This window comes from Hyperolius riggenbachi, chromosome 4 (assembly GCF_040937935.1).
Source record: "Hyperolius riggenbachi isolate aHypRig1 chromosome 4, aHypRig1.pri, whole genome shotgun sequence".
Classification (NCBI taxonomy): domain Eukaryota; kingdom Metazoa; phylum Chordata; class Amphibia; order Anura; family Hyperoliidae; genus Hyperolius; species Hyperolius riggenbachi.
Genome location: NC_090649.1, coordinates 411886441 through 411914157, shown reverse-complemented (window position 1 = coordinate 411914157; position 27717 = coordinate 411886441). Strand labels below are relative to the sequence as shown.

General features: G+C 46.2%; 1 protein-coding gene across 2 annotated transcripts in view; it reads left to right on the top strand.

The window, feature by feature from the left end:
- The first annotated feature begins 3561 nt into the window (after positions 1 to 3561).
- WDPCP (WD repeat containing planar cell polarity effector) overlaps positions 3562 to 27717 on the top strand; it is a 541772-nt gene continuing 517616 nt past the window's right edge. For both annotated transcript variants that reach the window (XM_068232353.1, XM_068232349.1), the window contains exon 1: positions 3562 to 3720. The gene's annotated coding sequence lies outside the window, so the exon portion shown is untranslated. The remainder of the gene's footprint in view (positions 3721 to 27717) is intronic.

Sequence of the window (27717 nt, the reverse complement as noted above, 5' to 3'; positions counted from 1 at the left end):
CAGACTGTTTCAGACTGGTTGATCCTCATCAGTGCATGGCATGGAGTAATGTGGCTCTATGGGGAAAACTTGAAACACCAGCGTAACAGATTCCCAAGCAAGTTCATGGTAAACCAGAACTTCTGGGAGTGTGTAAGGGACCATGCCCTTCACGGATGAGGACCAACCAGGACCGAAACAGTCTGTATGAATTTTGGATTATTGTGTCTCTGTACAATTAACAAGTTGACACATTAATAAATATAAATGACAAAAAGGCTCATGCAACAGCACTGCTCTATGTTATGGCGATTAAGAATGAACAAATAGCTTTTTTATATTCTAAATTGTACCTGCTTGTCTCCCGAGAGGGGGCTGCCAAAGAGAGGGTTCATTTACCTGGCTGACGTCCTCTTCCCTCGGCCTTCCAGCCCCCCGACATATCCTGTGTCAAAACACACCATAAAGTATAAGTAGGTAGAGGTAGCCCCCGTTATAAGCAGCCAAAAGTAGCCCGCAGTATTAGAAATAGGTAGCTTTCCTCAATATAAGTAAAAGAAAAAAAAAAAGTTTCCAAATGGGTACTCAGCTTTGGAGAGGGAAGCCTTTGGATCCTCCAGAAGCTTCCCACGTCCTCCATTGGCCCGTTCATCCGCAAAACCGCTTGTCCACGGTTTGTGCATGTGCAGTAGCACGAACGTGCTCGGGCTTCAGAGGAGAAAGCCAAGCCCAATTGGTGCGACTGTGCTTGCGCGAGCCGCCAGTGCAGTAGCAGGGACATGATCAGGCTCGAGGCGTTTTTCCACTGAAGCTCGAGTGGGTCCATGCTACTGTGCAGGTGCACTTCACAGGTTTGCTTTAATGCATATTTAAAGAACAAGCGACACCCATGCTAACCTAGAAATAAAAAAACACATATATAAGTAGATAAATACTAGTTCTACTTACATAACATATGTATTGCGCTAACCACGTAATGATTCCTGTGAATTCTATAAAGTAAAATCCTATTCTAGGAAGTGGCCAACTTGCTAAGCTAACACTGACATCATATCCTCCCTGACTCTTGTTCCCTTACCCCCCCCCCCCTTTTCTTGCTTATTGTGTATTCATTAGCTGCCCTCCTCCCAGGGTCTTCAGACACTCCCACTGAGGTGTGTACTAGGAACTGCACTGTCTTTTTTTTCTTTTCTCCTCCAATCGCTGAGTCACCTCAGCCTTGCTTGTAAACACAAGTGAGCAGAGTATCATGTTTCAGATAGGCTAGGCAGGGAAATAAATGGAAGAGGAGGAATATATTATAGATAAAAAGAACCCCCAGGCCAGCATTCAACTGTTTGGCATTGACTACTAAAGGGCCAGTGCTCCTAAAGTATGTGATAACTCCAAACCATAACAGCAGAAGAAGTTTTGCAAGTTTTGAATGCAGGATTAGCATCTTTATCACTTAATACACTCAGACCAGCTGCTGTTGAAATTTGATTTTTATGATGACAATACCGCTTTAAGTATACTAGTATTAGGGAGTGCACTGAAATTTGTATATAAATAAGAAATACATATTTAATGGAAAACATTGAGACAAAAAGGTCATTTGGGAGGGATGCTGGTCATTTTATTATGTGGGTGGCAGAGTCTCAAAAAGTCTGTTCCTTGTAATAGACCCATGTTTTGTCTCCATTACATCCCCACTATAATGGTGCCCAATTTCACGTCTCCATTCCAAGAGGTTCCCTTTTGTTTGTCCCTCATTAAAGTATCTCCTGTGGTGTCCCCCTTTATAGTGCCTTCAGATATACATTCCTCTATGCCGTAATCCTCTGCAGTGGCTCCTATGTTGTGTGTCCTTAAAGAGAACCCGAGGTGGGTTTGAAGAATATTATCTGCATATAGAGGCTGGATCTGCCTATACAGCCCAGCCTCTGTTGCTATCCCAAACCCCCCTAAGGTCCCCCTGCACTCTGCAATCCCTCATAAATCACAGCCACGCTGCTGACAAACAGCTTGTCAGAGCTGGCTGTGTTTATCTCTATAGTGTCAGTCTGCTGCTCTCCCCGTCTCCTGCAGAACTCCAGTCCCCGCCTGCATCCCTTCCCTCCCTGCTGATTGGAGGGAATGGACGGGGGCAGGGACCGGAGCTATGCAGGAGGCGGGGGAGCAGCTGAGACTGACACTACAGATGTAAACACAGCCTCACAGCAAGGCTGTGATTTATGAGGGATTGCAGAGTGCAGGGGGACCTTAGTGGGGTTTGGGATAGCAACAGAGGCTGGGCTGTATAGGCAGATCCAGCCTCTGTATGCAGATAACATTCTTTAAACACACCTCGGGTTCTCTTTAATTGTAGCCCCTATGTTGGTTCCCCTCATGATGTGCCACCACTATAGTGGCCTCTGCCCTGCTCCCCCAAATTGCAGCCTTTGCACTGTGGCTCCCTGTGCTGTGTTCCTATATAGTGCCACCTATCTAATGGCTTTTATTGTTTTCCCTGGTGGTCCAGAACCCCCCCCCCCCACTTCCTAATAGATTTCCATAATTAGTCAGTATATTGTCCCCCCATGCAGAGATTGGCACTATCATGGTGGTCCCCTGCCTGAACTCCAGTTAACCTCCTCTGCCATGAGTGCCACACCCTGGCTTGATAACATTCAGGACAATCTCGACAGAGAATCTAGTGTGTGTTCAGGTATTCCACTAGGTCACTTTTGATTAGGCACGTTGGATCGCAATAGCGATGCCCAGAACTGGGACAAGGTCCTCCAGCACCCATGGTTGAGACACCAAAGTGCGCCCCTCCATCCCTCCCACCCCAGCCACCCAGCCATCACACACTGATTGCTATTAGACTAAGGGGCGCCCCAGGGCCCCCAACACCTTAATCTCTAGTTATCTGGCTTGCAGTCACTGCCATGTATCCCTTTTTCCTATTTCTCTCTGCTTCAAACACAGTAGGGGAATGATAGCTGAGTGAGTTGTGCACCCCCTCCTACACTGCACCCTGAGGCTGAAGCCTCTCTCGCCTCTGCCCCCGATGCCCGAGACTATTGTTCCCCTTCTACTGCTGCCTGCCGGAAGCTGATCTATCGTATGCTTCCTTACCATAGTCCTTAGAAACAGATTTTGCAGCGTGTAGTTGCATTTTGCCTTTGATGGAATTTAGTATGTTGTAATCATTAAAAAAAAAAAAAAACAGAAACTTTGGCATGATAACGCTCATTATTTTACAACTTTACTGTACATTATAGTGTAAATGTTGGTTTCAAAGACAGCCTACTAAAAACTTTATTTTGTAGCATCTGCTGTGGGGGGTTTTTTTTTGTTCTTTTCTCCTATGCATGTAATCTATCAGATAAATGTTTTTTTTACTTCCACCACTTTTTATGAACACCATGTGCACTATTACTTTTGTTTCATCAGCAGTGAAGACGGGCAGGACAGCCCGGTACAGTCAGAGATTAGTATGGATGTTTCCCCTCAGTCAGTTTAGAAAGGATTCCCTCGTGGAACGTACCATTTTTATTTTGTATGGAATTATGACTCCCCTCTACAGAGAGTGGAGAGGACTGCACGGTTGCTAGGCGACAGCGTGCGGCCTCAGCTTGCCACGGAGAGGAGGGGCGGGACTTTGCCGAGATTCAGAGTAGTGTGTGTCACTGTCTCTCGGTTTGGGAACAACCGCGCCGGGGCAAACATAAACCGGAAGCCGGGGCGCTGTCCATAGAACTGACTATCGCGGCAGAGGTAGGCAGCGCCATCAGATCTTTCTCTTCTCTGTCGTTTCTCTCATCGATCCCAGCCGCGCGCTGTGATTGGTTATTGATTATTAGGGCTGCGCTACATCCCATTGACTTGAATGGGCAGCGCGTGTCACCGGAGGAGGAGTTCTTCTGGGGAAAAGATTTTCATACTGCGGGGCTGTGTTTTCAGTTTCACTGCAGTTCTCAGCATGTCTTGCTTACATGCTTACTAATATTATTATGAATTTATATAGAACTGACATCTTCCTCAGCACTGTAAAGAGTGCAGCAAGCAATTCACTACTGTCCCTCAAAGGAGCTCATAATTTAATAAACGACCCTACAATAGTCATAGTCTTATACAGTGTTTCTGTTTCTATACAATTATAAGTATCACTATTGTGGGTAACATTGTCTCAAGTATTCTTGTCTCCCTGAGGCCACAGCACGTTAGATGATTGTATATGCCGTATTTTTTGTAATATAAGATACTCCGGACTATAATGCTGGGAAATTGGGAATACACGGTCCGTTTTTGAGCCAGATAGATGGCTCGATAATTTCCAACATGTCCGATCTCCTGCTCGATCGTTTTGCCGCTCAATTTGTGATAGAAGTGAATGGAAAGAGATAAGAAAAATGAGCAGAAGATAAAAGAATTTACTGCAGAATCGAGCGGCGAAACGGGAAGATCGAGCGGCAGAAACGAACCGTGTATGCCCAGCATTAGACGCACCTAGGTTAGAGGGCAAAAAACAGAAAAAAGTTATACTAAACCTGGTGCGTCCATGATCTAGGACCGTCATGTAAATATTCTCCCCCCAATTATTGTGTCCCTTTCTGTCCCCCATGTGTCCTCTGTCCTCAGGGCCGGCCCTAGACTTTTTGCCGCCTGAGGCAAATTTTTTTTAAAAAATTGCCACCGCCGCCCCTCCCCCCCCCTCGGGGGGGGCCGCACTGGGGGGCCGCCGAGCTGGAGGGGTAGCTGGCAGGACGGGGGTATTGGGCCAGCGGCGGGGAGGGGGGTCGGACCCCCCCCTCCCTCGCCTGGGTCCCCCGTCCTCCGCTCCCCTCCAGCCTAAATAGACGCAGCCGTATATGTAAGAGGCACGGGCGGGGAGGACACTCACCTCTTCCCAGCATGCGCTCCACTGACATCACTTCCTGCAGCGTTGCAGGAAGTGATGTCAGTGGAGCGCACGCTGGAGCGAGGAGGAGGTGAGTGTCTCCCCGCCCGTGCCTCTTACATATACGGCTGCGTCTATTTAGGCTGGAGGGGAGCGGAGGACGGGGGACCCAGGCGAGGGAGGGGGGGGTCCGACCCCCCTCCCCGCCGCTGGCCCAATACCCCCGTCCTGCCAGCTACCCCTCCAGCTCGGCGGGCCGGCTCCCCGCACCCACGGACGGGCGGGTGCCGCCCCTGGAAATTTGCCGCCTGAGGCAAAAGTTTCACCCCTATATAAAACCCAAATCATCCAAGCCCATTCATTCATGTACATTCAAAACAACTATAGAAGGGCCCTTCTATCACAAACTCATTTGTCAATTCGTGTATGAAAAAACGTGTTGAAAATAGTTCAAAGTGTAATGAAAGAAAGGGATCTAAAAAACTAAAAAGGTATTGGTAGCTCTCCAGGTAATCTCATGCGGAACCTATTTCGTTCCCAACAAGCGTCTGTTTCCAAAGCTTATGAAGTTACGCTGTTCCTCCAATTAGAGAAAAGATTTCCCACTTACAGTTCTGCAGTAGGTCTATCAGGTCGGGGGATAGGTCCGCTGAGTCTCAAGATGTACTCCTTCTTATCGGTCTCACCTCCACAGACTAAGAGTCCGTCTTAATGGTGAGCCGTCTCCTCGCTGCTCTCCACGTCGTATAGTTGAGGTGCGCATACGTCACTTCCGTGTGTTCAACTCACGGGTCCGCTCGTCGCACTTCCTTCTGGCTGGTTGCAGTCTCTCTGGCTACTATGGGTGACGTCACCGCTGAAGATCTTTTGAACCTCTGTTTACAGGCAGCCGCTGCGCGCTAACACGGCGTGTCTGTAGTCCACGATCTTTGCCAAATGGTAATGAAACCTCTACGCGTTTCTGCCAATTAGCGTTGGCTTTCTTCAGGAGGGTTTACTCTGAGTCATCTGAGGCTAGCATTGTCCATCCTTCTTTTATAGTATCCATTCAACACTCCTTACTTCCTCTTGGTCGGGTTATAGGTCATAGTTCAAAGGGTAACCTCTCACAGATGTATCAATTCCTTGTATTGTTCACAGAGCAGAAATCAGCATTCCATTTTACTTGATTCAGTACATTTGTACATGGCGAGGAAAGGAACAGCGCTACTTAAACACAGATTGCATCCTTATGACTACCTGCGTGAGAGTGCCAGCCCCACTAGTGGGATAAAATACACACCCAGCATTCAAATAAAGTGACCTGTCTACCACTGGAGGAAGTTGGACTTCCTCCAGTGGTAGACAGGTCACTTTATTTGAATGCTGGGTGTGTATTTTATCCCACTAGTGGGGCTGGCACTCTCACGCAGGTAGTCATAAGGATGCAATCTGTGTTTAAGTAGCGCTGTTCCTTTCCTCGCCATGTACAAATGTACTGAATCAAGTAAAATGGAATGCTGATTTCTGCTCTGTGAACAATACAAGGAATTGATACATCTGTGAGAGGTTACCCTTTGAACTATGACCTATAACCCGACCAAGAGGAAGTAAGGAGTGTTGAATGGATACTATAAAAGAAGGATGGACAATGCTAGCCTCAGATGACTCAGAGTAAACCCTCCTGAAGAAAGCCAACGCTAATTGGCAGAAACGCGTAGAGGTTTCATTACCATTTGGCAAAGATCGTGGACTACAGACACGCCGTGTTAGCGCGCAGCGGCTGCCTGTAAACAGAGGTTCAAAAGATCTTCAGCGGTGACGTCACCCATAGTAGCCAGAGAGACTGCAACCAGCCAGAAGGAAGTGCGACGAGCGGACCCGTGAGTTGAACACACGGAAGTGACGTATGCGCACCTCAACTATACGGCGTGGAGAGCAGCGAGGAGACGGCTCACCATTAAGACGGACTCTTAGTCTGTGGAGGTGAGACCGATAAGAAGGAGTACATCTTGAGACTCAGCGGACCTATCCCCCGACCTGATAGACCTACTGCAGAACTGTAAGTGGGAAATCTTTTCTCTAATTGGAGGAACAGCGTAACTTCATAAGCTTTGGAAACAGACGCTTGTTGGGAACGAAATAGGTTCCGCATGAGATTACCTGGAGAGCTACCAATACCTTTTTAGTTTTTTAGATCCCTTTCTTTCATTACACTTTGAACTATTTTCAACACGTTTTTTCATACACGAATTGACAAATGAGGTTGTGATAGAAGGGCCCTTCTATAGTTGTTTTGAATGTACATGAATGAATGGGCTTGGATGATTTGGGTTTTATATAGGGTTGTTTGTTTACCCTATTGATACTATATTTTCATTCTATATGTGTGGATTTTAACATAAGAAACGAAGAATAAAGAGGAATCTAGTTTTATACTTGAAGCGCGTGTTAGATTTAATACACTACTTTGATCCATTACTGTGAGGGTGCTGGGGATCCCTCAACTAACAACGCAGCTCACTGTTATATATATGTGTATGTATATATATATACACATATATAGGAAACTCTAGCGCCGGGTAGCATATATCAAAAGTTTCACCCCGCCTCATGAGCGGGCCGGCCCTGTCTGTCCTCTACTGTGCCCTAGTTGGCCCCCTGTGTCCTTGCCTGCTCTTCTGTGTCTTCCTCTGTCCCCCTCTGTGGCCGTTTGCCCTCTGTCCTCCTGTGTCCCCCTTTGTGGCCGTTTGTTGCCCTTCTGTGTCTCCCTTTGTGGCCATTTGTCCCCCTCGCTGCCCTCCTGTGTCCCTCTTTGTGGACATTTGTCCTCCTCTCTGCCCACCTGTGTCCCTCTGCTGCCTTTGTATAGTTAATAGTGGCAAAACTAACTCACCTGATCCAGCGGTGATCGCAGACCTCTCATCTCCTGCATGGCTCTCCCCTAGTGACGTCTTCTGCTAATCACATCATCAGAGATGAGATGAGCGGTTTGCGATCACCGCTGGAACCGATGGATTAGGTGAGCCAGTGCTGCCACTTCAGATTACTATACAAGAGCAGCAGAGGGGACACAAGGGGGAGTGAAGGAGGAAACAGTGGGATAAGGCAGGGAGTCCCCGACATCGCGGCAGGTCGGCGGTTCATATCGGTGGACGTTCGTAAGTCGAGGACTTCCTTTCTTATTATATACCATTACTACTGGCAGGTTACGCTATTAGCGCTAACTGTGATACTTTAGTAAAGGGAATGTTGCTATGGTAACATGTGGTACTAACGAGTGTTAACATAGCAATGTTGGCACTACTAGCGTTTCTCTAGGTACATGCTGCTGGTAGTAATGGTAATATTGCTGTGCGCTGTCTGTGCATGGCAATATTACTTACCGCTATTTAGTGCAAGTCCATTTTTTAATGGTTTATATTAAAGGCCCCTACACATGCTCAACCAAATCACCTGATTGTTGTCTGCTGTTGGACCACAATGAGGTGTGTGTCTGTGTGGCAAACCACTAGACGAGCAACTGGTAACAGGTGGTTTGATAGATCCAGCCAGCGTATCAACTCACACGACTGTCGTGCAGTTGGCCCCATGTGAACAATGTTTGAACGACATACTTGTTTTGAATGTGGCCATGTCGTGCAGTCCACCAGTTCACTTGCATGCGCAGTATGTAAGTAAGTTGGTTGTTCAGTTGTTCGGTATGTGGAGAATACATGTAAATGGTTTGTCGTGCTGCCGGTCATGTCATGTCGTGGTGTTGGTCATGCACTTTGTTGAACGTGTATGTTGTGACAATCCAGCCCCGCGATCCCGTCCAATCTGCTCCCGTTAGTGTACGCAGGATGTACGGGTGCAGACGGACAACGAAGACCGGTTTCTGGATCGTCAGAGGTAGAAGGTTAATGCGACAAAGCGTACCAATCCCATCTAATCTGCTCCCGTTAGCATACGCAGGAAGTACGGTGAACAGACTGACAATAAAGATTGATCGCGCAGCTGCCGACAATATGTAATGTGACAATCACTCTGCAATCCCGTATTACTAGGCCACTGTTGCCATGCAGGTCTCATGCACTAGAGACTGCTGGAGGCAAATTTACTGTGTGCGTAGTAAACGGTTAAGATTGGTTGGCGGTGCCCATACATCTACAATCCCGGTTGTATATACAATCGGTAAACTAAAAATATCGATTTCGCGCTGGAAATCGGGTAAATTCACTGCCACAACTCACCAATTGATAGGGGCGAAGAGACCCCAGCGATATCATAATACGGTAGCCAGCCCAATCACGTTCAACATGCTCCAGTCATCAGTTCCGGGAATAGTCACTTCCGAAGGCTTAAAGCCTGTGAGCAATGTGACATTTAAAGAAAGGTTACTGGGTCCATATATGATGCAATCTCGATTGAATATCCAATCGAGAAACTAAAGTTATGGATTTCGCACAGGAAATTGGGTACTAGCTAATCCTAGAAGGAAGAAACGGTTATTTAAAGCCTAGCTAGCAAATCAACAATTTATAAGCAAATAATAAAACAATGCGGTAGTATGACTGACTCTTCAGAGGACAGGTTCGTTATAGCAGCAATCAGATGACCAGAACAGACAGAAGACTGAACGAAATAATCATTTGTTTTATTCTAAAACTACATACACACAGCTTAATTTAGCCCACAGATAGATATACCTGTCCGGCAGAACAGATTGGTTTGATAGAAAGAGAATAGAGATGAAAAGAAACAGAATGTCTTAATATACAGTTCAAATTCCGTTATGGGTAGTCCATGCAGCAATTGCAAGTCTTTGGAGGAAGTCCAAAATGGCGGTTTTGTCCCGTGTCCTGGCGGGCTGGTCGATTGATGTTACTTCAACGTCAGATTAAAGGTGAAGGACCCTCGATAAACTGGGCCCCGTTAAGTTATACCCCTCTCTTCAGCAAGTAGGAGTTAGGGGCATGGATCACACACCTCTTTGGAACATGAGATGTTCCCGCCCCTTCTCATGGACACAGGAATACACCTGAATCATGATAGGTGTGCTAATATTCAAAAGCATACAGGTTATGTTAAATCTAATAAAATGTTTAAATTTGTCAGAATTTATCGATAACAATATCAAACTTGAGGGGTCAGACCCCTGGAGTATTAGAGGGTTATTTTAAAACAGTCTTACTTTAGTTCTGGGGATCCGATTGGTACGGAAACCTCTCAGAACCAGTGTCACACGGAGTCCAATAAACTCTGTGAATTTGAGGGATCTGTGATCTTGGGAACAGCAGAAATATTACAAAACTGTGCCTATTAATAAATATAGCTTGTAAGGTTTGTTGAACTTTTGGGCGTCTCCAGTTGGAGTGATAAGGATCACTCCTTTGTCTTCTTTGAAGCTAGGACAGCAAAGCTTCGTGTCGGACTCCCTGCTGAGATCAGGGCCGATCAGTCTGGAGAAGAGAAATGCAGGTGTGAGATTTCTCTCTCTGCCTGGTTGGGTGTCCTGGATGCCAGGAAACCCGCTCGTCACACTTAGGTGAGAGAAGCTATGCAATTAGAGCCAGGAAGGAGAGAGGAAAAAAAACAGTGGATTTAAACCAAAAATGTCATTTTGGTGGTTTTGCAAAGAAACTTGCGTTTATCGCTCACATGACGCATAAGCGGTTTTCTCGGGAACCGCAGAGCGTCACACCTCCTTCCCGGGGAAGATTGCTGAACGACTGTTTTCACACGAGAACACGAATAAAGCAATACCAACTTGCTACTTGGGCTCAGTACAGCGGGAAAGCCTGGGTTCCACATGACCTTGGGGGTTGCCCTTTTTTTGGTTGGCAGTGGGGGTGATAGCACACCCCAAAACCAGGCATAGCCAGCTTTTGGGAAATCAGAGTGCAAAGATCTAACAAACTCAGTCTTTGCAACCAGAATAATAAGACAGTGGTCACTAAGTATCCTGTCTTGCAGAACCGGAGTTCTGGGCACAAAATGGTACACATTGATAGCGAATAGATTGGTCTACATTTCCTAACTTTTTCTTTGCTATATCCTATTCTTTGTTGTACTCTTCTCTTCTGAATGTCTGATTCACTTCAGGATTACCAGAATTGGTCTGTTCCTGACTTTCAAGCCCTCTGCGAATCGCACGGCATTGCCGCTTGCGGCACAAACAAGGCTGAACTGGTGGCATTACCCCAGAGATGGAATCCTTGTCACCACCTTGCTTAATGCCTCTATTCCCTGCAATCCTGATACCCCCGGAGTGGTTGGCAAACCTGACTGACCAGTATCTGCGCTTGTACCAGGAGGTACAAGAACTTTGGCTCCAGCATGAGGCAAAGGAGCTCCAGCATGAGACAGAGCTGCTCCAGCATGAAGCAAAGATGCACCAGCTAGAAGCAGAGCACCAAGGGTGACTGCGCCAGATCGAGCTCCAGAGCAGCTATGGCTACAGCATGAATTGGAGTTGGCCCAGCCAGCCCAAATGGATCTGCACTCCTTACTATGTGCTTTGGTGGAGAGAAGCGATCCTCTACCCGTGACCCCCACAGCAAAACTTCCTGCCATGGAAGAGGGCATGGAATGAGACTTTCCTGTACGCGCCTCTGAGAGGGCATACCATCAGGTTCCTGTACCTGACAGCCAGAGAACCCTGGTGCTGGACAGTCACAGAACACTGTCCCAGGACTTGGAAGGAGGTAAGCCTACTCCATTTGCTCCTCCTGGTCCGGTGAGCTTTGTGCCACTGAGACCTGCAGCTGCTGCTACTGCTGCATCCCAGTCAGATACACCTGCTATTCGCACATGTAATCTTTGTGGCGAGACCGGCCACATACAGTTCTTTTGTACCAAGAGAAAGAGAACCACAGTCCCTAGCCCAAAGATGGCTAGCAACCCTGATCCGTCACCTGCATCACCCTCTGCACTGCTTGTCAGCGTGTTAGAGATGCTCTACGGTTCGGAAATCGTCACAGTGCTCCAGTGGACGACCAGATCATCTGCTGCTCCAGTGCTCCAGAAGCAGATGTCCCCTTGGTCTGCTCCAACCTCGCCACAGAGGAAGATATATTCCCACGAAAGCTCCTCACCCTGACTGGAGTCAGCCCCACCACCACAACCCTGTTATCCCAGGTCCCGAGAAGGCCAGATGGGGGTAGGGTTTTCCAGAGCGGGCTGTTGCTGAGATTCTCTCTCCTCCTGTACTTGGCACTGATCTAGGCACGCTTGTGTGCCATTCGAAATTTTCTGCTGATATGCAGGAGATCCCAGCAGGACTCCCTGACAACCAGGTACTGTACAAGCCTTTGGGAAAACAAGGAGAGGTGAACCCCTTACCTGCTATTGCTACTGTATCTAACGCCGCTGGGCGGGAGGTATCCTCAGATTTAAATATACCAGCAACTGACTGTCTTTTATCCATTTCTGCACCTGTTATTGCTAATGAAAATGCATGTGTCAGTGATAATTGTGATGGAAATGCTGTACATGTTCTGGCCATTACATGCCCTATGGCCAGCCGCATGAACTAAGAGCTGACAGCAGGGATTCCCTCTGACAATTCTGACTTTCAGGCGTTTGACGCTCATGCTAAAAATGACATGTCATGTTATGCAAATGCTTTTGATAATGTTGTGCATGTTTGTGAGGGTACGCTGAATGATGCTTTCAGTGTCACCAGTAGTCTGGCCTCAGGACTATCTGGAGAAGTCTCGACTTCCCCTGATATCTCTGACCCCCAGACCGATGTCAATATTGACTTGATTTACCCAAAATGTGATGTTTATTGTGGTGAACCTGTGCAGACAGACACGCACAGTACTGGTGGTAACCTGAGCTCAGAGCATACAGGCATTCCTGTCAGCTCTGACCCCAGAGAGTTTGATCTTCAGCAGCTGACCTCAGACCTTACTCGGCAGCTGGCTGAGATTTGTAGTCCCACATCCGTGAGGATACTACAGAGCGACTCCAACCTGTGTGCGCTTAGTGGCCAGACCACTAAGCCACCAGCAGCGGAAGCTCCACCACAGGTGTACAGGGAGAATGGTAAATACTCCAGTGAACCCATTCCCCATGTAACTGACACCCCAGGTGAAAGCACGGTCCATGTGGATCTGTTAGAAGCCCAGTCAGACAGAACGCAGTTAGTTCTAGGAGAGTGCGGACAATTACAACAGGAAGACACAGGTCCCCTGTCAGGCTTGATTGCTCCCACACGAGAATTGGCGGATGATGTGAAAGACACCCCCCACCTCTCGTACTCCCAGAAGGCCTTACTGAAGCGCACTGCGCCCCCACAGCGAAATCTTCGCAGCAACCCTGGGCATGATACAGCAGTTCACAGAAGGGACCCGGGGACTCACAAGCCCTTACGGTAGATCCCCTACAGCCTAGGTTCTCAACGTGTGGTACGCGTACCCCAGGGGGTACTTCTGATGGTTCCAAGGGGTACTCAGGCTTGATTTACTTAACCAAGAACAACAAGTTTACAGTTTAGAAAATGATAAATCTTATTTAAACAACACCAAATTACTGTTTAGCTAATTAAAAGCAATGGTAAATGCTTGGAAATGGTTTAGAACCAATTATGTACTACAATTTAAATATATATTTGACAGGGGTTACTTGTGATAATTTTACTATGCTAGGGGGTACTTGGTGAGTACAGGGTTTTAAAAGGGGTACATACCAATAAAATGTTGAGAAACACTGCCCTACAGCACCTCCCCGGAAGTGCAAGCAAAAGTAAAGAGGAAGTACGAGGAGATGTTACAGAGGGCTGTCCTTCGCAAATCCTCTAGCTCACAGACCACCAGGTTCTGTGAGGACTATAGGAGGCCGGATGACATCACAATGACCGATGCGTATCCCATGTCTCCCCTCGGTGATCTGTTGGATTGGCTGGCATCCGCTAACTACCTACCGATCATGGATCGGAGCTACGGATACTGGCAGATTCCAACCGTGCCTGAAGTGCGCCTGGAATCCAAATTCACCCTGCTATTTGACTTTAACGCCTCTATGCGGATGTCTTGTGGTATGATGAATGCCCCAGCCACCTTTACACAGGCGTGGGACGACCTGTTGAAGGGTGGCTGGGGCATTCATCATACCACAAAGCATCCGCATAGAGGCGTTAAAGTCAAATGGCAGGGTGAATTTGGATTCCAGGCGCACTTCAGGCACGGTTGGAATCTGCCAGTATCCGTAGCTCCGATCCATGATCGGTAGGTAGTTGGCGGATGCCAGCCAATCCAACAGATCACCGAGGGGAGACATGGGATACGCATCGATCATTGTGATGTCGTGTGGTATGATGAATGCCCCAGCCACCTTTCCACAGGCGTGGGACGACCTGTTGAAGGGCAAGCACGGTTGTACAGTCACGTACCCGGCTGACATCCCTGTGTTCTGCCCGACATGGGAACCCCATAAATATTACAAAACTGTGCCTATTATTAAATAAAGCTTGCAAGGTTTGTTGAACTTTTGGGCGTCTCCAGTTGGAGTGATAAGGATCACTCCTGTGTCTTCTTTGAAGCTCGGACAGCAAAGCTTCGTGTCGGACTCCCTGCTGAGATCAGGGCCGATCAGTCTGGAGAAGCGCAGTGTAGGTGTGAGATTTCTCTCTCTCTGCCTGGTTGGATGTCCTGGATGCCAGGAAACCCGCTCGTCACACTTAGGAGAGAGAAGCTATGTAATTAGAGCCAGGGTTTACTAGCAGAGCCAGGAAGGAGAAAGGAAAAAAAACTGTGGATTTAAACCAAAAATGTCATTTTGGTGGTTTGACAAAGAAACTTGCGTTTATCGCTCACATGACGCATAAGCGGTTTTCTCGGGAACCGCAGAGCGCCACATACGTACGTACCTTAAAGAGAAACTCCGACCAAGAATTGAACTTTATCCCAATCAGTAGCTGATACCCACTTTTACATGAAAAATATAATGATTTTCACAAACAGACCATCAGGGGGCGCTGTATGACTGATTTTGTGCTGAAACCCCTCCCACAAGAGGCTCTGGTACCGTACGGTACTCTGGGCAAACTGCCACAATGTAACAATGACACACACAGGAAATGGCTGTTTACAGCTGTCTGTTAAAGCCAGAACAGCTACATAATCTGCCCACAGTAACAATGTCACCATGTAATACATGTCAGAATGTGAATCTGGGAGAGGAAAGATTTTACAATGAGCAAACTCTGACTAAATCATGTATACATAATTATTGTAAAAATTAAGCACCTTTTTTATATTAAATTATTTTCACTGGAGTTCCTCTTTAACTTGCTTATTCAGCTTTGTTTATATAGGATTTATAATTTTTTTACCTCAAAATTTACAACAATGGATTGACGATTACAAGAATCAAGTATCCCCTGAGCCCAACTAAAGTACCCCCTGGGTTATACAGTATGTGCATCTGTTGACAACCTAGGTATACTCTATACAGCCTGTGGTAATTTTAGTAGGAAAGCACTTATCCTACCAGTATGATTTTGGGATGCTGCAGGAGACTGGAGTGCCAGGAGGAAACCCTTACAAATACAGGCCTAATATACAAATCGCATGAATAGCATTGAATCTGGGACCTCAGCACTGTAAGATGAGACCTCTAGATACTAAGTTAACTTTAAAGGACCAGAGCATTCTGCGCAGACACAGAAGTGCTGCACCTGCGCAGAACTCTCAAGACTATGTGGGCGAGATCCCGCAGATGCAGGAAATGTCAACCTGGCGAGCTCGGCATCTGCAATGGAGGGTATCCCAAGACACCGGAGCTGCGATGAGGGACATGTAGGCTGCCAGGGGCTGGAGGAAGCTTTTTTTTTTTTTTTTTTTTCTTCTTCTCGCACCTGTCCTTTAATGCATTCAGTCTTAGGCCTGAGACTCACTAGAGCGATTTTGGCCTTGTTTCTGGATTGCAGACAATCGCCCACGATTCCAAAAGCATTTTGCCAATAAAAGCGAGTGGTAGAGAACCCACTAGAGCGATTGCGATTAGGGCTTATCACAGTAGCAGGACATGCATCATTTTTGCTTTTGAATCACTTTTCAAAGCAATTTTACAGCTATTTGGGGGCCAAATGTTTATTCCTGTAAATAAAGTTTTTCATATTCACCGGGTGACCCGATGTTTGGCTTCTGTCTACAGCCCCGCCCCCTAGCAGAAGAGGTTACAGGTGCTTCTCAGATTGGTGCCTTCTCTGATTTTTATCTAAAGTTTATCTCCTTGTTGATATTTTCACACTTATAAATAAAATGCCTTTTAAAGGAGTCTGAAGCTAAAAAAAAATTCAAACGGATACTTTCCTAAGGAGAGGAAAGGCTCTGGGTCCTATAGAGCCTTTCCGTTCTCCTCACGGTGTCCGCATTTCCCTGCAAGCTCCCCCCTTAGGAGCCTCTGACTAAACGGTCGAAGACTGCTTTCTTCCACGTTGGGCTGGTTTGCAAGTCCACGGAAGCACTCAGGCTTTCAAAGACGGGCCTCTCTGTACTCCACACGCGCGAGCGCCGTCTCTCGCGCACTTGCGTGTGCACAGTATAGAGCCGCCAGTCTTCGGGAGCCTGCATGCTTCCGAAGATTTTCGAAGGCTTCCGCGGGGGGAGATTCAAATGGAGGAGCCTGTGGGGGAACGAGGACACCATGAGGAGAACGGGAAGGCTCTAAAGGACCCAGAGCCTTCCTTCTCCTTAGGTGAGTATCTGTTGTTTTTTTTTTTGTACGCTTCAGACTCACTTTAATTGGGTGGGTCAGAGCTGAAGATGTTGGATTAAGTGCTGAGGCGTTTCAGTGAAGTAGCCATGTCTATGTGATGGTGTTCCCTTCATTTAAATGGGTTATCAAACTTAAGTTGTCAAAATGATCTCTACTGACCCAAGTGCCCTAAAGAGAATCTGAAGTCTGATAAAAAAAAAAAAAGCCAGATACTTACCTAAGGAGAGGAAAGGCTCTGGGCCCTATAGAGCCTTCCCATTTTTCTCCCAGTCCCCTTGTTCCACCGCTGGCTTCTCGGTTCAAACCTCCTGCTGCGGGAGACTTCGGCGTGTCTTCGAAAGCACTCTGGCTTCTGAAGACGAGTGGCTCTGTACTGCGCATGGGCCGGTGCACAAGAGAGGGTGCTCACGAAAGCTCAGTACGGAACCCAAGTGTTTCCGAACACTTCAGAAGCCCCACCAAAGCGTAAGAGAGCAGTCTGCGACCCATGGGTCGTAGGCTGCTAATGGGGGAGCCTATGGGGGAACGTGGGGACTGGGAGGAGAATGTGAAGGCTCTGTGCAACCCAGAGCCCTCTCCTTAGTTAAGTATCTGTTTGTTTGTTTTTTTAATTAGGCTTTAGACTCTCTTTAAAGGGAACCTAAACTGAGAGGGATATGGATGTTTCCTTTTAAACAATACCAGTTGCCTGACTCTCCTGCTGATCTTTTTGCTGCAGTAGTATCTGGATCTCACACCTGAAACAAGCATGCAGTTAATCCAGTCTGACTTCAGTCAGACCACCTGATCTGCATGCTTGTTGAAGGGCTGTGGCTAAAAGTATTAGAGACACAGGTTCAGCAGGAGAGTCAGGCAACTGGTATTATTTTAATAGGAAAAATCCATCTCCTTCTCAGTTTAGGTTACTTTTAAAGTTAACCGAAACTGAGAAGGATAAGAATGTTTCCTTTTAAACAACACCAGTTGCCTGACCCTCCTGCTGATCTCTTTGCTGCAACAGTGGCTGAATCCAGTGCAGTTTCTAGGCTAAAATGCACCCAGGGTGAGGGTGTAAAAATTGTGCCCCCCCCCCCCGAGCAAGGTATGGGTTCCCACAGTATAGGTTAGCTAGGTCTAGTTGCACTCAGTATAGGTCCCCCCAGTATGGGTAGCCAAGAATAGGTACCCCAGTATAGGCAGCCAGCTATAGATCCCCCCAGTATAGGTAGCCAGGCATAGGTGAGCCAGTATAGTTGCCCCAGTATAGGTTAGCCAGGTAGGTGCCTCTAGTATAGGTAGCCAGTATAGTCGCCTCCAGTATAGGTTAGATAGGCAGGTGCCCCACTACAGGTTAGCTAGGTGGGTGCCCCTAATATAGGTAGCCAGAATAGTTGCCCCCAGCATAGGTTAGATAGGTAGGTGCCCCCAGTATAGGTTAGTTAGGTAGGTGCCTGCAATATAGGTAGCCAGTATAGTTCCCACTTGTATAGGCTAGCTAGGTAGGTAGGTAGGTGCCTTAATACAGGTTAGATAGGTAGGTACCCCCCAGTATAGGTTAGATAGGTAGGTGCCCCCCCCCCTGTATAGGTTAGATTAGGTAGCTGCCCCCCAGCATAGGTTAGATTAGGTACGTGCCCCCCAGAATAGGTTAGATTAGGTAGGTGCCCCCCAGCATAGGTTAGATTAGGTAGGTGTCCCCCAGTATAGGTTAGATTAGGTAGGTGTCCCCCAGTATAGGTTAGATTAGGTAGGTGTCCCCCAGTATAGGTTAGATTAGGTAGCATCCCCCAGTATAGGTTAGTTAGGCAGGTGCCCCCCCTCCCCCCAGTATAGGTTAGATTAGGTAGCTGCCCCCCAGCATAGGTTAGATTTGTTACGTGCCCCCCAGCATAGGTTAGATTAGGTAGGTGCCCTCTAGCATAGGTTAGATTTGTTACGTGCCCCCCAGCATAGGTTAGATTAGGTAGCAGCCCCCCAGCATAGGTTAGATTTGTTACGTGCCCCCCAGCATAGGTTAGATTAGGTAGGTGTCCCCCAGTATAGGTTAGATTAGGTAGCATCCCCCAGTATAGGTTAGTTAGGTAGGTTCCCCCCCCCCATAATGGAGGGGGGAGACAGAGCCGCGGGGAGGGCAGCCCGACCTCTCCTTCCCTCTCCCCGGGCCGCCCTCCGTGCTCCCCCCTCCGATGCACAGTAAATAGCGCAGCAGGAAGCTCTGACCACAACTACTCATCTTCCTGCGTTCCACTCGCTGCTATCTCCTGTCGGTATAGACGCTGAGTGATACACACGCTGCTTCCAGCTAAACAGGAAGCAGCGTGTGTATCACTCTGCGTCTAAACCGATAGGAGATAGCAGCGAGTGGAACACAGGAAGGTGAGTAGTTGTGGTCAGAGCTTCCTGCTGCACTATTTACTGTGCATCGGAGGGGGGAGCACGGAGGGCGGCCCAGGGAGAGGGAGGGAGAGGTCGGGCTGCCTCCCCGCGGCTCCGGCTCCCCCCTCCATTACAGCGCCCCCCTCCAAACAGCGCTCAGGGCGGCGGCACGGGCCGCACGGCCCTAAAAACGGCCATGGCTGAATCACACACCTGAAACAGGCATGCAGCTAATCCAGTCTGACTTCAGTCAGAGCACCTGATCTGCATGCTTATTCAGGGGCTGTGGCTGAAAGTATTAGAGACACAGGATCAGCAGGAGAGTCAGGCAACTGGTATTATTTTAAAAGGAAAAATACATGTCCTTCTCAGTTTAGGTTCCTTTTAAAGGACAACTGTACTGAGAGGAATATGGAGGCTGCCATATTTATTTCCTTTTTATTCAATACCAGTTGCCTGGCAGCCCTGCTGATCTATTTAGCTGCAGTAATGTTTGAGTAACACCAGAAACATGCAGATATTCTTATCAGATCTGACAATAATGTCAGACACACCTGATCTGCTGCATGCTTGTTCAGGGTCTATGGCTAAAAGTATTAGAGTCAGAGGATCAGCAGGATAGCCAGAAAACTAGTATTGCTTAAAAGGAAATAAATATGGCAGCTTCCACATACCTCTCACTACAGATGTCCTTTAAGCCACCAGCAGGCAAGTGAATATTCAGAATGATTTTGACAGTACTTTTTCACTTACTTTTTGGTACTTTTTCAATTGCAGAGTGCTGAAAAGTTATTTTAAAGAGAATAAAAATTATCTTCTAGGAGAAGACTTAGTGAATTGTATAAGGGCCAAAGGGACTTGATGGACAATTGTAGTGAGGGGTATGTGGAGGCTGCCATATTTGTTTCCTTTTAACCTCCTGAGCGGTATGTCCGACACGGTGTCAGGCGTGCCACTATAGAGGTTTTAATGGCCTCAGGAGTCCCGCAGTTGAAAACTATTAGATGAAATGCGATCAGTACATATTAGCTAGCACTAGGCTAGCTAGAATAGGTGCCCTCCCCCAATTGCCCAGAATCCCCCGATGCAGCCGCTTATCCTGTAACACAAAGGACCCGATCCAATTCACTATTTCTTTTGAGTTTTCTCCTAGGTGATATTTTCACACTTTGTCTTAAAATGCATTTTAATCCAACAGCAAGCAAGAAAATACTCAAAATAATTGTGATAGTACTTTTTCAAGAACTTGTGGGTACTTTTTCAATTGTCTTATGCTGAAAAGTTAATTTAAGGAGTAGCAGAAAATTCTCTCCTAGGACATACATGTCAAGCTCCGGCCCACGGGCCAAATCTGGCCTTCAGCGCCATCAAATTTGGCCCCAAGTGACTTCCCTACTTTTGTAGTGTGTTTGGCCCATTATACACCTCCAGGGAAACTATATTAGAGGTGAAGCCTTAGATCAACAGGGAAGTCATATATTGTAGGGAGAGGAAAAGCATGGACACCAGTGAACTGTGAGTGAGGGGGGGCCACTAGACACCAGGGAAAAGTATAGTGGAGAGCGAAGACATTAGACACCAGGGAACTGTATAGGGGAGGAGGGGGGCCACTAATGCCAGAGAACTGTATAGGGGAGGGGGGAGGCACTAGACACTAGTGAGGGAGGTACCCACTAGACATTGAGTTTAGCCCGCAGCTTGGTCCCAATATTCAATTTCGTCCCTCTGTGTATCTGAGTTTGACACCCCTGTCCTAGGAGATAACTCAGGAAAAAAAAGTTAATTTCATATGGGCTAAAGGACCCCATCCAATTCACTTTTTCTCCTTAGTTTCCTCAGTTGATATTTTTATATCTTATCAACAAAATGCCTTTTCACCAGTTTGCGTTCCACGGGTCCTGACATTTTTGATAATTTAGCTGTCGCTTTGATACAGCACAGTGTTCTCCCCACAATTTTTTTTCCAGCTGGATGGCATGAAAAAGTAGCTGGGTGACATGAAAAAGTAGCTGAATGGGGCGAGATGAGAGAATGCAGGGCCGGTGCTGCTGTGCAACTCTACGTACAGAATAGGAGGCGGCGAGCCAATGACAGCCGGCTGCTCACCAAAACTAGCCGGGTGAAGCACCCGTCTAAAAGAGCCCGGGGAGAACACTGCAGCAGTAACTTTTTAATTACTTATACCATCTTAGTTATATGTATATTGTTTTTCTTCTTCAGCACAATCTAGACTTTCTTAGAGTAATATTTTTTCCCCCCTGAACTACTTTATTTTATAGTCATTTTATGGGGAAAAATTGGGCATAAATGCAGAAAATACAATTTTTTTCATTTTTCACTCTTCCTAATTTTCACATAACACTTCCCACAGTTATAAAACACATACAAATGATTTTTGTTTGGCCCTTCCTGGCTAAAATGATACTCCATATGCCATATTTTATTAACTGCTGAGCATGTGGTGGACTGTTTTCCCCAGCCTGCATGTCAGCAATGAGTGATACATCTGTAGAGCATTGGAACCCCAAACTTTTGCCCTTGCGATCGCATCCGATCGCTACAGGCAGCAGTCATTAAAAATGTATAAACAGGTATAGGTATTGCAGGGGTTAACAACAGTTTAATAGGCTAGGCTAGGGTTAAAACTTACTGGCGGATAAAAAAATAAAACCGTTTTTATCCTATCGGGACCATGTCACCTTTTTTGTTTTAACTTTATGAATTATTGTTGCTATTGCTAACAGCAATCATTCACTTTTTGCGATTCCATTTTGCGATTTTTGTAAAAAACGATTAAAAATTGGAATCGCATGCAGTGTGCAGGGGGCCTAAGGCTCCCTGCAACACTGCATGTGATTCCGATTTTTAATCGTTTTTTACATCCGATTCCGATTTTTAATCATTACTGCATGCTGCGTTTTTTGATCCGTTTTTCTGTTGATTGCATTCAGGGAAAATCGGAATTGAAAATCGGAATCGCAAAACGGATTTGCAGTGTGCAGAGAGCCTAACACGGTGCACGTGCACGCACGGCGGTGGGCGGCAGTGTTTAATGCAGGATGTAGATTCTACATCCTAAAACCTACAGCAGCACTAATTAGGATGTAGATTTGTAGAATCTATGTCCTGGAATGTAAAGTAGTTAAGCCACCAGCAAGCAACAACATACTCAGAATAATTTTGATAGTACTTTTTTGCCTGCTTTTTGGTACTTTTTCAGTTGTAGAGTGCTGAAAAGTTAATTTAAACACCAGATGAAAACTTGGAAGAAAAGGTGAATTGGATCCAAAGTAAGGGCTGGTGCACACCAAAACCCGCTAGCAGATCCGCAAAATGCTAGCAGATTTTTAAACGCTTTTTTTTATTTTTATGAGGCGTTTTGCGGATTGCTGCTGCGGTTTTCAGTATAGTAGATTTCATATATTGTTACAGTAAAGCTGTTACTGAACAGCTTCTGTAACAAAAACGCCTGCAAAACCACTCTGAAGTGCCGTTTTTCAGAGCGGTTTGCGTTTTTCCTATACTTAACATTGAGGCAGAAACGCATCCACAATCCAAAAAATGCCTCACCCAGGCATTTTTCGTTTCTGCAAAACGCCTGCCGCTCTGGTGTGCACCACCCCATTGAGATACATTGACCAAGCAGATCCGCAGCCGCAAGCGGATCTGAAAGCGCCCAAAAAGCCGCTCGGTGTGCACCAGCCCTCAGACTGTGGGATTTCAGGAAAGTCCTATTTATGGTTAGGACTATAGAGATGATGTTTCTCTCATCCATTTATTTTCCCTTTAGGTTTGCCTAAAAAAATTGAAAATGAAAAATATTATTTTTTATTCCATGGCAATGAAACCTTGTGATGTTTTATTACATTGAATTCATTCAACATCATTTTCTCTCCTTATTACTCCTTGCACACCCCACAATCTATAGGCAATTGTAGAATTATGCATGAAAGGTGGGCCTAAGCAAAGTGAGAGGCTCATAAATGTTGTATAAAGTAATTACAGGCTCATTACATCAGTCGGACAATAGACCTTCAGATAGAGTTGCATTCTTCCCAGAGGGAATGAATGCTGCGCTTGGCAGAGCACTTCAGACTTCCGTAACAATATCTCGGCATCTTGGCTAGGACTCGCTGATAGAGCTGCAGTGTGGCTTTTATGATAAGAGACCCCCGCAAACCGGTAAGTCCGATTAGTTGTAATTCAGCAGTTCCTGGTGTGGAGCAACATGGCAATGACTCTCACAGTGGGCTCAATTCACAGTATCTGCAGTTTTAAATTATAAGACTTTCGCTATGTCTGTAGCATCTCAGAACATAACTTTTCCAAACGAAAGTTATGACCAGCTAAGGAAACAGATAAATTAATAGACTTGAAGGTAAAGAAGTGAGAAATGTGGAAGTGTTTAAAAGTGTTCTATTTGAACTTAAACCAGTTGTACAATGATCCACAGTGAGAGAGAAAAGTATAATTTTGAACATCTCGAATTCACCCTATCGTTTTCTAATTCAGTGCACATCATAGTATTAGCAATTTGTTCTGTTACTAATGTCTTGAAGATACCACGTCCGTAAGCCTCTCCTAATATTAAATATGAATTCCCTGTTAATACTTTAGGTAATTTTAAACAAAGTAAATGCTTTATAATTTTCAGGCACCCTGCTGTATCTGTCCAAATTATAGTGTTTATTTAGTGATACAGATTCAAGCTGGATTTGTATCAAAATTAATTTATGTAATGCAGAAATGGCTGTTTATATTTTTTATCACAAGCTGACATATTTAAATTTTTCCTGAACGAGAGTTTTTTATTTTGTTTTTGTTTAGCGTTATAAAAACAACTGACTTTTTGTTTTAATTTATCAGATGTAACTAACTTTAGAATACTAAGATACAATGAAACCTGCTATCAACAGTGACGTGATAATGGAGATTAGTTTGAAAGCTCCAAAATAAAGACACATGTCAAAATGCATTTAAAAGAGCATAATAAATGACTAGACTAGACTGGGAATTAATTAGAAATTTTAATTTATGTCTATTGTTTTTATATTCTTCAGAGGCTATCAGCAGGAAAACTTCTCAGTAGTGTTAGGACTCTATCTAATGCCCATGAATTAGTCTGGAGAAAGATATTTTGACTGATAAATGCCAAGATAATAGATTCATCTTAAAGTGGGACAAAACTCAAATTTCATCTTTGGTCTAAAACATTAAACAGAGCATAATGATGAAATCTGCCAGATATCGACACCACAGCATGACTGCCCAATCGTAATTTTGATCATTTTCTGTCCGGAAATTAATCAAAATGATCAATCCGGCACGATGGAAAAATCTGGCTTGAAAGGGCTCGGCAGGGTGCGTGGCGGTTTCGACTTTTGATTTCTGAAGGCCCCCTGGCCAGTCTCCCCCCATGTGTTCTCCCTCTGTGTTCATGTTGAAATCTATTGGAAATGTGTGTGCACTATGCTGGCAGCAATAGGTCCCTCTGTGATCAGTCATTTATAACTTACTTTTAGCAATACATTTTTAAATGTGAAGACATGTTTTATTGCTATATGTACCGGCACTTATCCATTCAAATTTAGGTCCTCTGCAGTTCACTGGCCTCCTCTTCAAAAAGTAGTATCCTGAAATTCTATTATAGCAGGCTGAGACAGACCTTTGTTTTTCTCTTTGGCATAAGACTAAATATGGATCATATGGGTTGTGAACTGGGCAGCTAAAGAAACACATTTGCAGACTGTTTCTATGCTAGACAATTTTCACTGCTGATGTCACTGCCCTTTGCCACCACATGGTAATTTTACTGTCATTTTTAGAACATGTAGGCTGGCATCTGTGTTGTTCTTTGGTTGTCACATGGTCACTCCTGATTGATTCAGCCATCTGCTGGATCTACAGAGGGCAGCTATCGGTAGTCCCCTGGCAACCACATTTGACTTCTACTCATCCATGATTTTTCCACCCACTAATTCCCTTACCTTCATAGGCTTTGCTGAAACTTTGCTACCTATCTGTGATACTGCCTCTCCTGCTGTACTGTCATATGAATGTGTATAGATCAACCTAAGGGCTCTTTCACTAGGGGTGATTCCTCCATTTTGGACCTGCATGTGAATCTGACAGCAGCAATTGGCTGCGTTTCCCCATCCGAATTTGCATGTGAGGAAACGCAGCCTATGAAATCAATAGGATACTGTCTTATTCACATATGGGGCAAAATCGGATGGCATGCCGCAAAAAAATCACGTCGCGCATGAGAATCCCTATAGCTGTGAATTGCAGGGTTATAGGGATTTGGATGTGTTGTTTAATTACAATGACAGATGGCATGTGCTTTGGAGATGCACGCCGACTTCAGTGGAAGCAGGCCCAAACTATTAGACCAACAAATAAACAAGAATGTGTTTTTTTCCCCTCCTTTGTAGCTTTAGGGCCCATTTCTACTTCAGTTTTTCAAATTGCATGTGTTAAAACTCAAGCCTTCTTCCTTGAGTTTTTTGTGTGTTTTTTTAATGTGTTGCATTTTTTTCATAATATACAATTCTACATAGGGCAATCTCCATCTCCATGGGTATTACTTGTGAAAAATGCATACACAAACTACACATGCATTTTCCGTTGAAATACATTATATGCGGATTTCATGCAAAACCCAAACTCATCCTGAAAAATGCTGCATGCTGTCATTTTATTTCACACATGCAGAATTTTTACAGAGGGGAAACTATCCCATATGCCTTTTTGTACCATGCATTTTACTGTGAATTCCCATACGTAAACACATGTAGTTGAAAGTGGCTCTAGAGCTACTCAGTCCACGTGTACTTCTCTATGTACTTGCAAATTGCTGTCATTTATTGACTCCCCAGACGCATCCACTCTCTTCCTGTACTTCTCTATCTGGCTGACCCATTGCCTGTCTTCTGACATTATCACAACCATTTTTGTCGATTTTAACAATCCTCATTAACAGTGTTATAGGGATACAGAATGCGCCCACCGAATCAACAATATGACCTCTAAATAGTTTTATGCATCAAACCAGAGTCCAGAGTATTCGCTATCATTAGTCCACAGCAAAGTCTTAATATCTATATGATGACAGCGCTCCTCTTCTTATAGCACAACCTGCAGGGTTGAAAAGACCTCAACATAGTGCATTACTGCTAATATTACAAAACTGGCTAACACCCCAGTGCAAATGGTGCTTCACTCGTGCTTCACTCTCAGTGCGACTGTTCACACGACCCCTTTAAAATTACAGGCTCACCAGATGTGATCCACCTCAGTTTTCAGGTGGGTCTCTCGCATAAATCAATCAGCCAACGATCTAGCAGCATTGAATTTCCAACGGGTTTAATCCAAGTTCCACTTAAAAGTCACAATAAAAACAAACATAGTGTAAAACCATAAAAGATAGCTATCTTACACTCACGTAATACAGATGAATTGTGCACATATCAGGCTTAACCTTCCTGGCGGTAAGCCCGAGCTGAGCTCGGGCTATGCCGCCGGAAGGCACCGCTCAGGCCCCGCTGGGCCGATTTGCATAATTTTTTTTTTGCTGCACGCAGCTAGCACTTTGCTAGCTGCGTGCAGTGCCCGATCGCCGCCGCTACCCGCAGATCCACCTCGCCGCAGCCGCCCCCCCCCAGACCCCGTGCGCTGCCTGGCCAATCAGTGCCAGGCAGCTCTATGGGGTGGATCGGAATCCCCTTTGACGTCACGACGTCGGTGACGTCATCCCGGCCCGTCGCCATGGTGACGGGGGAAGCCCTCCAGGAGATCCCGTTCTTTGAATGGGATCTCCTGATCGCCGATCGCCGGAGGCGATCGGAGGGGCTGGGGGGATGCCGCTGAGCAGCGGCTATCATGTAGCGAGACTTTGTCTCGCTACATGAAAAAACAAAAACATTTTTAAAAAAAAAAGATTTGCTGCCCCCTGGTGGATTTTTAGCAAACCGCCAGGAGGGTTAAGATCAGCCTAGCGGTGTCACCTCCACTGCGGTATCAGCGTCCCGTCTCCGCTGCAGCGCTTCCGCTTGTACAGTGCTTTCGGCCGGCTCACGTTCCCCAGTCTGCTCTCAGTGACGTCAGGCACTCCAGGCTCCGCCTTACGCGTTTCGTCCGTCAGGACTCATCAGAGGCTGACGTCACTGGAGCGTCCGACGTCCTTTATACCATAATTTCCATACGCTGAATGTAACGGGACCAGTGGGTCGCGTGTGCCTACGTCACATGGCCCTATTAGCATGTGCTGGAGCTATATCCCGAACCAAGCTAGAACCCCTCCATTTTATAACATGAGCCTCTATACCCATAAATTTCATAACTGCAGGGTCACTATTATGGAATAGTCGAAAATGGTTTGACACACTATGCGTGGCCAAACCCTTTCTGATATCGGCTACATGTTCACCAATTCTTTTGTGTAATTTCCTGGTGGTACGGCCCACATACTCCATATTCCCCTTTCGAGTTGCACGTGATGCATTGTCTTAAAGAGAACCCGAGGTGGGAATTTATTATGCTAGTGGGGCACAGAGGCTGGTTGTGCACACTAAGACCAGCCTCCGTTGCTCCATGGTGTGCCTCCATGTCCCCCCTGCTCGCCGCTATAGCCCCCGTAGTGCTGGCGACACGCAGCGTGTCGCCAGCACAATATTTACCTAAGCGCTGTCTGTCAGCGCCGCTCCCCCTCCTCCTCCGCATCGGCGCTACCCGCCGCGTCACTTCCCTCCAATCAGCGTGAGGGAAGGGACACGGGCGGGTAGCGCCGATGCGAAGGAGGCGGGGGAGCGGCGCTGACGGACAGCACTTAG